Source organism: Wolffia australiana, chromosome 11, assembly GCF_029677425.1.
Source record: "Wolffia australiana isolate 7733 chromosome 11, ASM2967742v1".
Classification (NCBI taxonomy): Eukaryota; Viridiplantae; Streptophyta; class Magnoliopsida; order Alismatales; family Araceae; genus Wolffia; species Wolffia australiana.
This window is the reverse complement of record NC_135845.1, coordinates 12,419,669-12,430,000: the sequence shown is the minus strand read 5'-3', so window position 1 is coordinate 12,430,000 and position 10,332 is coordinate 12,419,669. Positions and strand designations below refer to the sequence as shown.

Here is a 10,332-nt window from a genome sequence, read left to right as displayed (position 1 = left end):
AATTCACAAAGTCAACTATATGACCATATATAACTTCACATCTAAATTTGGGTTTACCCTGTATGAAATCATTTTATGATTATCTTGGAATGCCCGCATAGAGATAAAGTGTTAAGTTTAGTAATGAGAGTCAGCTTACTGAGTAAATTTAGATTTTATGCACATATATGCAGCTTAACTATGTGACACTATTTAATGCATAAGATGTATATGATACACTTAAAGTAACTTTGCGAGATAATCATTTGTATAGGCTAGAAAGTTTGTCACACTGTGATAGCGTACCATTTTTCAATTTGTGCAAGTCATCCATGGAGAGAGGCCATGCTAATCTTCTCTCCATCATTTAAATTTAATCAGATATTCCCAAAGGAGAACCACACCACATCTAGACATAAAATTTTTAAATAATAACACTTTAATTATATACATGTGCTTTTCTTTTTAATCGAGAGAATTAACTACTAGGTAATGGTCAATATCTAGCCTTATTGTTATTTTTAGTCAAAACTATGACGTAACAATTGGACATCACAGAAGTAATTAAGTAATAAATGTGAAACCTAATAAGTTCAGTTTTTATTTTATATCTTCGAATAAAATATTTTTTGAGACTGTTATCACTTGAAATTTTTAATGTTAATTGAGTCCTTATTCTTGATGCCGAGTACATAATCAGATACTTTGTGAATGCACTATACATATAGATGTGTGATTCAGCAAGGTAGTTAAAGTCTACGTAACTTGTCCAAATATAACTATACTTTTTGAAAATCGGAACATATGTTCACGTGTGGATTGCATGCACTGTTCATAAAGTTGGTAATATTAGAAAATTGGGGTTAAATTCATGTTAAAATTTATCAATTCAAAATTTATCAGCATATGATAATTTCATATATCCATGATATTTAATATTATTTTTTAATTAAATATATTTCCCTACTTTTAACTAGCAATGTAGAATGCTAGCTAGGAAACTATACTCATTTGTGAATGGCGAGCTAAGATTTATGTTATTGTAAAATGTACTTGACTGGCTATCTAAGAAGATATACTGGGAAACGGTTGTGACTGATACATAAATTTATATTCCATATAAAATTAAATGACGTGTAAACTCGGGACCTGCACATAGGTATGATAATTAATAAATGGGGGAATACTACGTATCAGCATGAACTCCCGTTTTTGTCAGCCAGGCAGCATGAACTTTCATACTTGTTCAAAAAATAGCATGAACCAATAAGAAGACGCCAAGTGGCGTCTTCTTATTTTTTTTGTCAGCGATGGTCAAGTGCTGACGTGGTAGTCAGGTGGATTCCATTGTGGTAGCCAGGTGGACTCCACAGTGGCATCCACATCTCCGGCCGCCGACGGCGCCCGTCTCCAGCTGACGCCGCCGCGTGTCTCCGGCCGCTGACGCCGCGCGTCTCCGGCCGCCGACACTGCCGCGTGTCTCCGACCGCCGACGCTTCCTCTCTTTTGATAATTGCGTCTACAAATGTCAAACCGCAGAGAAGAAGGACGAAGAGGAGAAGAAGAAGAAGAAGATGATGATGATGATGAAGAAGGAGACGCGCGGCGGCGTCGGCCGGAGACGGGCGCCGTCGGCGGTGGGAGATGTGGATGCCAAGGTGGAGTCCACCTGGCTACCACGGTGGAATCCACCTGGCTACCACGTAAGCACTTGACCATCGCTGACAAAAAAAATAAGAAAACGCCAAGTATGAAAGTTCATGCTATTTTTTGAACAAGTATGAAAGTTCATGCTGCCTGGCTGACAAAAAACGGGAGTTCATGCTAATACGTAGTATTCCCCCTTAATAAATTAAGAAAGCTGATTAAATTCAATATCACGTCTTTTTTTTAGAAAAATTGAACCTAACTTTAGTGATGTATGAGAAAGTTAAATAGGCAAAGATGGTCCATGCCACACATAGTTTAATATTTTATACAATATAAGGTTGAAGTAATCCAGCTTCCTTTTCTTTTAACCCAAAATATTAATTAGTTAATTACCGTCAGTGCCAAGCACAAATTGTGAATTTAAATTGTTAATTATATAGCTTTATCACATTGTAGAAATATTTTAGGGAGATGATGATCAACTGTGCGTATCACCTTTAGATTTCCTATAATTGGATGGGATATGTTTGCTGGAGTGTTTCAAGGAGAAATGCTACACATAAATTTTTATTGTTAATTACACAATCTGATGTGTTATAGAGATAAGTTTATATATTTATAAGAAAGCAAAGTAAAATTTTACGCTTAAAGGAACACAACCTTTTTTTATATGGATAGAAGATGTGGTGGCGACAGCGTCAACGCATCGACACCGGAAGCGCCACCACCGTCATCCGAAGTCAACGCCACTGCTAAGGACACGCCGCCATCATCACAGGACCAAGTCAACACACCAGCATGAGGCACGTCTCCACCCACGCATGGCCCTTCACGCGTCCTGACACATCGGCAAAGACAGATCAAGAACTGCCCCCTGACATGACACGAAACCACATCGCTCGTCTTTATTTTCATTAACTGTATTTTCTCTTTCTCCAAGGCCTATATGTATAGGCCAATGTTCAAAGAAACAGTGAGGCAAGTCATAATTCAGGAATTGAGTTTCTTTAACTCTTCTTAGAGGACTTGCCTTAGTCTCCCCTTCTATCTCAGGTCGCCGCCGCCGTCGCCGCCGTCGCCGCCATCGTCGTCGCCGCCGCCTGCTACCACCTCTCTCTCTCTCGCCCACCCTCTCCCTCTCCTTCCCTCTACCCTCCCCTTTCCTTCTCTCTCTCTTCCCCTCTACCTCTTCGCCAACACCCAGCGCAGGCCGCCCGCCCAAGGCCGCCAGCGCCAGACGCCAGCGCCGGCCGCCATTGCACAGGGCTGCCCACGCTAGACGCCCAACGCCAGCCGCCCGCTAAGAGCTGCACGCGCCAGACGCCAGCGCCGGCCACCCCGCTCACGGCTGCCCCCGCCCGTCGGTGTCACCTATACCTACGCTCACCTACATCCGTCGGCTTCTTCTCCTCGTCCACGTGCCCTCACTCGTCAAGCAACCCAGCCGGCATGAACGACTCAATACCAGGGCCGTTCAACGCCCGGAACGCCCAGATATTTTCGTCCAGTGGGCCATACAACGCCCGGATCGCCCAGTCACGTCACGACCTGAATTTCCTGAAGCCACGCCCTGAACTCTTTGGTGTCGAGTTTTCTTCGTCCAGTGTTCCACGAGGATTCTTCCACCGCCATCAGATTTGATTTGATTTTCTTGGAACTTCCGCAAATTCTTTTTTTTGTGAGATTTCCCGCGGACGTGAATACGTAGTATTGAATTTGGTGCTTCGGCGTCGTCACGGTGGTTGAAGACAGTACTCCCGCCCTCGACGTGGAACGGGGCTGCACCACCATTATTTCATCGGTTTTGTTTTCAAATTCGATCGTGTAGATTCTGTGATCTGTTTAATCCCTCCATCCAAACCCGTCCTGCATCCTCCACCCGCCGTTGTCATACCCGTCCCCATAGTCGTCTTTTTCCCTAGTTGTCTTGCATCACGATGTATGTGAGTTACAACCTCAACTTAAAACATGCTCATTATTTTAATAGGTTAATTTTAGTCAATCTGATGAATGATGTGAAATTTTAACCATCATTTGACATTAGTCCACACCGATTTCATACTTCTGTGAGAAACCATTTAGAAAATTCATTATGTAAAATATATAACTGATGACTCTAAATTGGATGTTATTCCAATGTATGAATATCCAAGTGAGCTAATGCATAGTCAACAAAACCGGTAAATTTATTGGATGCGTTAATGTGCACATGGTACCTAATTATTATTATAGAAAGTTATCTCATTATACACAATCTCAGTTGTGATTATATATTTTTAAAAGAATTACGGGAAGACGTTATCTACACATGATAAAGGCAACTAGAAAATGATAGTCAATTTACGTAGATAAATTATTATTTTTATAAATTGATGGGATATCCTGACCAGAATATTATCCAGATAATACTTTATTCACAAAGAAAAAAAAGTGATGGGGAAGTTGATATTTTTTATAGTTATATTGAAACTAGTTGTAAACTCTTGTGCTCTCTACCATTCAGTACATATCATGATAGCTGTGATATTCAGATCTCATCAGAGTGTATCTATGTCACATGCAAGCATGTGATATTTATTAATAAAAATATAAGGTTAGGTAATGAACTCAACACCTCGCGCAAATAAAGATTTTGAGACAAAGTAGAGACCCTTCAGTGTCCCAGTCTGCAGTCCCCACGAAGACAAGTTAAACCTCAATTTACTAATTGTGGAAGAATATAATATAATGGTATGAGTTCAAGAGAGGGGTTGCCTCCCTTATATAGAGGAGAGGAAACCCTAGAGAGAGAGAGGGAGAAAGAGAGAGTGAATTACAAGAGTACCCCTCTGAGGGTATATTCACTCACACTCCCCCTCAAGCTGGAGCGTAGATATCAAACATGCCCAGCTTGCGAGAGATGACGTCATATGCCGTGGTACTCAGTCCTTTAGTGAAAATGTCCGCCAACTGCTCCGACGAGCCCACGTGTGGAGTAGTGATGAGACCGGCGAGCACGCGATCACGAATCGCATGATAGTCAATCTCAATGTGCTTCGTCCGCTCATGAAAGGTGGGATTGTTGGCGATGAAGATAGCGCCTTGATTGTCACAGTACATTGGCATAGCCTCCTGCACAGGAAAATCAAGCTCGCGACGGAGAGAGCGGATCCACAGTAGCTCCGAAGAGGCTTGCGTCATGGCACGGTACTCAGATTCCACACTCGAGAGGGAGACCACCCGCTGTTTCTGACTCCGCCACGTAACGAGGTTACCACCAACAAAGGTGCAGAACCCGGAAGTGGACTTCCGATCACTGCGATCCCCAGCATAACCAGCATCCGAGAACGCCTCCACGCGGAGATGTCCATGGCGCTGGTAGAGGAGCCCCCGGCCAGGGGCATGCTTCAAATAGGCAAGTACGCGTAATGCGGCGTGCCAATGTATGTCCTGAGGAGCATGCATGAACTGACTGAGGAGTGCCACTGGGTAGGCAATGTCAGGACGTGTGACCGTCAGGTAGATAAGTTTCCCCACCAAGCGTTGATAAGGCTCAACGTCAGTAAGGAGCGGAGAAGTAGAATCCCAGAAGCAAGGTTTACTGTCAATAGGTGAGCTGCGAGGTTTTCACCCCAGTAACCCGGCTTCCTCTAGCATATCCAGGACATACTTTCGTTGATTCAAGATCAACTTACCCCGCTGATGAGCGAACTCAATGCCGAGAAAATATTTGGGCGTACCCAAGTCCCGAATGGTAAGATGCTGGTGGAGATAAGCTTTTACCTGAACAATGCCCGGTTGATCACTGCCCGTAAGTAGGATGTCATCCACATATACCGCAAGTATAACCGTGCCAGTGGATCCATGTCGACGAAACACCGTAGGGTCCACCGTGCATGGGGTGAGGCCCACGGCACGTACAAGTTCGCTGAACTTGGCGAACCAGGCGCGTGGACTCTGTTTGAGGCCGTATAGAGCTCGCTGAAGATGACATACCTTGCCAGTCGAGCCGGGAGTGGAATATCCGAGCGGTTGCTCCATGAAAACCTGCTCGGTGAGCTCCCCATAATGAAAGGCGTTGGAAACATCCAACTGATGTAGCGGCCACCCCTGATTCACCGCAATGGAGAGAAGAACTCGAATAGAGTTCAGACGTACCACAGGATAGAAGGACTCCTTATAGTCGATGCTGTATGTCTGGGTGAAGCCGCGTGCCACCAGACGAGCCTTGTACCGATCGACTAGGCCATCTGGCTTATACTTCACCGTGAATATCCATCTGCATGTGACGATATTCGTATCTCGCGGACGAGGAACAAGAATCCACGTGCGACGCTCGGTGAGGGCGGCATACTCCTGGTCCATAGCTGCCTTCCAGTGGGGAATGCGCAGGGCCTCGACATGGGATCGTGGTATCGACTCGGAGGTGAGGGATAGGGAGAAGGCACGATAGGTGGGGTGAAGACGGTCATAATGGACATAGTGAGAAATAGGATGAAGGGTACAGGAGCGAGTACCTTTTCGTAGGGCGACGGGTAAATGGAGATCATCCGTGGCCGATGCAAGAGGCGCGGAACCTGCGGACATGGGCGAGGACCCGCCTGGTGGCTCGACGGAGTCCGGCCCGGGTGGCACCGACTGAGCTGGAGATCCCAAGCGAGGAGGTGTAGTGGAGGAGGAGGAGGGTGTCTCACGTGGGAACTCCAAGAGATGTGTTGGAGTAGGCTCAACTGGAGGAGGAGCGGAGGGAGGAGCGGTAGACTGTGGTGTCAGAGTAGACACGGTAGGTGGAGAAGTGGTCGGAGGGGCAGGGGTGGTGAAATAGCGAGTGGACTCAAAAAAGGTGATGTCGACCGAGACAAGATATCGGCGCTGATCAGGAAGGTATACACGATAGCCTTTCTGAGTGCATGAGTAGCCGACGAAGACTCCTTTAATGGATCGAGGAGCCAATTTGGACAAGTTGGGTGTATGGTCATGGACAAACGCCACACACCCAAACATCCGAGGAGGCAATATAAATAGCTCGCGATCGGGGTGAAGACGCCGAAGAGGAACATCACCACCTAGAGGGGAGGAGGGTAAGCGGTTAAGAAGGTAAGCGGAGGTAAGGAGGGCATCCGACCAGAGGTAGTGTGGAACGCCCATCTCAATGAGTAGAGTACGGGTCATATCCAGAAGATGACGGTGTTTCCGCTCGGCGACACCGTTCTGCTGAGAGGTGTAGGGGCACGTGGTCTGGTGGATAATACCAAGCGAGGAGCAAATATCTTGGAGAGCGGACTGAACAAACTCCAAGGCATTGTCCGTGCGAAGAATTTTAGGGGTGGAAGAATATTGAGTAGAGATCTCTTGGAGGAACTGACGAACCGAGGATAGAACATCAGTGCGGTCACGGAGTAGGTAAACCCACGAGAGATGAGAGAAGTCATCGACAAATACGATGTAATAGCAGAAGTTAGAAATAGAGGAGACACGAGACGGTCCCCAAACATCACAATGTACGAGATCAAAAGCCTTCATACTAGGAATAGAATCAAGACGAGAGTAAGTGGAACGGAAATGCTTGCCTAACTGACAAGACTCACACTCAAAGGAAGATAGACTGAGCCAGGGAAGGGCCTGTCGAAGTTTGGTAATACCAGGATGGCCCAAACGACGATGCCATTGGAGAGAAGAGTCTGACTGAGAAAGAAGACAGCGAAAGCCAGGAGAAGGAATATCGAGAACGAGCTCGTAGATACCCCGGCCGGTCTCACGTCCCAAACCAATCCTCTTGCCCGTCCGCAGGCCCTGAAAAGTACAGTGATAAGGAAAGAAAGACACCGAGCAGAAGAGAGATTTGGTGATGGCACTGATGGAGAGATTTGGTGATGGCACTGATGGAGAGGAGATTAACAGGAAAATTGGGGACATAAAGGACATCGGATAAGGGAAGTGAGGGGGTCGGGAGAGAAAGTCCTTTGCCCTGAACGGGACAAGCACGACCGTCCGCAATGGTGATAGTCTCAGGATGAGGGAGGCTAGATATGCGGGAGAGGAGAAAGGAGGTACCTGACATGTGTGCAGAGGCTCCCGAGTCGATGATCCAGGAACCCGGAGAGGAGGCAAGAAGAGCAGTACCTGAGGTCGAAGTCGACGCAATGTGGGAAGCATGAGATCCTGCGGAACTGGACAAATCCGTTGGAGCCCGAGGGGCAATGAGGCGGGCATATTCCTCCCTGGATATAGTGAGGACGCCCGAAGCCGAGGAGGAGTCCGTCATGGCGGAGTTGGCGACCTGGCGGGGTTTACCAAACTTCTTCCAGCATTTTTCCGAGGGATGGCCATACTTCTGGCAGTGCATGCAGGGGGGATACCGACTGCGTACCTTGTCCCGACTAGGACCACCGCCATCCGATTCACGACTGCGAGGTCGGGTCTCGGAGGAGAGGGCAGTGGATTCAGTCGACAAAGGAGCGGGAACGGGAAGTACGGACACCGGGGCGCTGACCCGTAAAGCCGTGGAGAAGGCCTCACCCAAGGTGGGCAGAGTGGCGGAGCTCAGAATGTGGCCCCGAATCTGTGACCCAAGGGTGGGGTCAATGCCTGCCAGGAATAAGCCAACCGCAATCTCCTCGCGATAGCGGCGCTGAACAGTGAGGTCGGCCGTGTACGGCTGATAGATCTCAAGCTAGTTGAGGAGGGAGCGAAGGGTGGCATAGAAATCCTGGAGTGGCTGTGTGCCCTGGCGCGCGCGGAACATCCCTTCCACTATCTCCACTGTCGGGCCAATATTGGAGCGATACCCGTACATGCGGGCCCATTCGTCCCAAATGGCCTTTGACAGAGAGATGAGCTGCATCGGCTCTGCGATGACCGGAATCGCCATCTTTAGGAGCCAGGCAGTGACCGCCTGATCTTGAGTGACCCAAGTGGGAAATCTGGGGTCTTCAAGAGAGGGCGGTTCGTCGGTGAGGAAAGAGAGACGGCCATGAATTTCCAGGAACCGACGAAATCCCGCGGACCACATCACATAATTAGTGCCGTCCAGTAGCGTCGTCGAACCTTGAAGTCCGGTAATGAAGATGTGTGAAGGAATATAAGGTTCCGGAGGCATACCCGGGTACTGAGTCAGAGGCGGAAGTGACGACGAGGCCGAGGAACCATCCCGACGTTCCATGAGTCCCCGAATAGGAGAGAGAATCAAAAAATAGATTCGTCGGGGCGACGCCGATCACGAGCAGGTCGGGGAGACCAATCGGCGTTGGATAACGCTGGTCGCAGGCGGCGCCGGTCGAGGAGAAGGCGGCGCCGGTCGGGCGTCGCTGGCGGCGCCGGTCGATAAGATCGATCGCCGTCGGATAGCGCCGGTCGCAGGCGGCGCCGGTCGAGGAGACCGATCGGCGTCGGATAGCGCCGGTCGCAGGCAGCGCCGGTCGGGCGTCGGCGGCGCCGGTCGGGCGTCGCTGGCGGCGCTGGCGTCGCGCGGGCGCCGGTCGCGTGGCGCGGCCGGTCGATAAGATCGATCGGCGTCCGGATAGCGCCGTCGCAGCGGCACTGCCGAGAGAAGGCGGCGCCGGTCGCGCGTTGGCGGCGCCAGTCGAGGAGACCGATCGCCGTCGCTGGTGGCGCCGGTTGCTGGCGGCGCCGGTCGGGCGTCGCTGGCGGCGATAGGCGGCGTTGCTGGCGGCGCCGGTGGAGGAGAAGGCGGCGTCGTGGAGGAGGAATCGATCTCGGCGTCCAGAATAGGGCGTCGAGGAGAAGATAGCGGCGATCTCGTCGCCGATCGAAGAGGATGAAGGATGCTCGTCACGGTGCCTCTCGCAAACAGAGGGCGGCGGCTACCGGAGAATTGCGAATGGTGGTGGATCACCACCTAGGTCAAGGACAAACCTGGCTCTGATACCATGTGGAAGAATATAATATAATGGTATGAGTTCAAGAGAGGGGTTGCCTCCCTTATATAGAGGAGAGGAAACCCTAGAGAGAGAGAGGGAGAAAGAGAGAGTGAATTACAAGAGTACCCCTCCGGGGGGGTATATTCACTCACACTAATAATGTGATATTCATGAATTCTATTTCTTGAGAATGACTATGATTAGAAAAAAAGTCAAACACTTAAAATCTAGGTTTACCTCACTAAAATCCCATAGACTTTGGTGAACTAGTATGCATAAAGACCATTCACTCACGTACAATAGTGCAGGGATGCAGACGGGACGGTTTTTTCACCCTAGGACAAAACAATCGTCGTGTCTGCAAGGTTGGACGAAAAATGGGATGGAAATTTGGCACGGGACGAATGGATGGGACGGTTTTCGTCCAGTCGGATGAAAAAACCATCCCGTCCGGAGGTCTCGGGCGATGGACGGTAAGGGATGGACGAAAAACCGTCGGATTTGCTTCCGACGATTGAGATATTGCCACGTGGCATCGCTATATCAATTCCTTGACATTTTGCATCAAAGTCCCTGCTTTTTTTTGCATGCCCAAACTAACGCCGCCCAAAAGTAATTGTACATATGTCCCTCAGCTTTCACTCTCCTCCATATTTCCTTAAAAAAACTTAGAAAAATCCATATTAATTCAATCATACCTTGGAACTACTTTTATTGGATATTTCGTCCGGGACGAGGGACGGGGCGGTTTTTCTCCAGACGGGACAAAACATGCAAAGTGGGGACGCAGACGGGATGGTTCTTTCGTCCTGAAACGAAAAAACCGTCCCATCCGCGTCTCTGC

General features: G+C 48.8%; 1 non-coding gene across 1 annotated transcript; it reads right to left on the bottom strand.

The window, feature by feature from the left end:
• Positions 1-273: 273 nt before the first annotated feature.
• On the bottom strand, positions 274-378 carry LOC144709937 (U6 spliceosomal RNA). The gene has a single exon (XR_013583155.1). It is a non-coding gene; the product is annotated as a U6 spliceosomal RNA (small nuclear RNA).
• Positions 379-10,332: the final 9,954 nt, after the last annotated feature.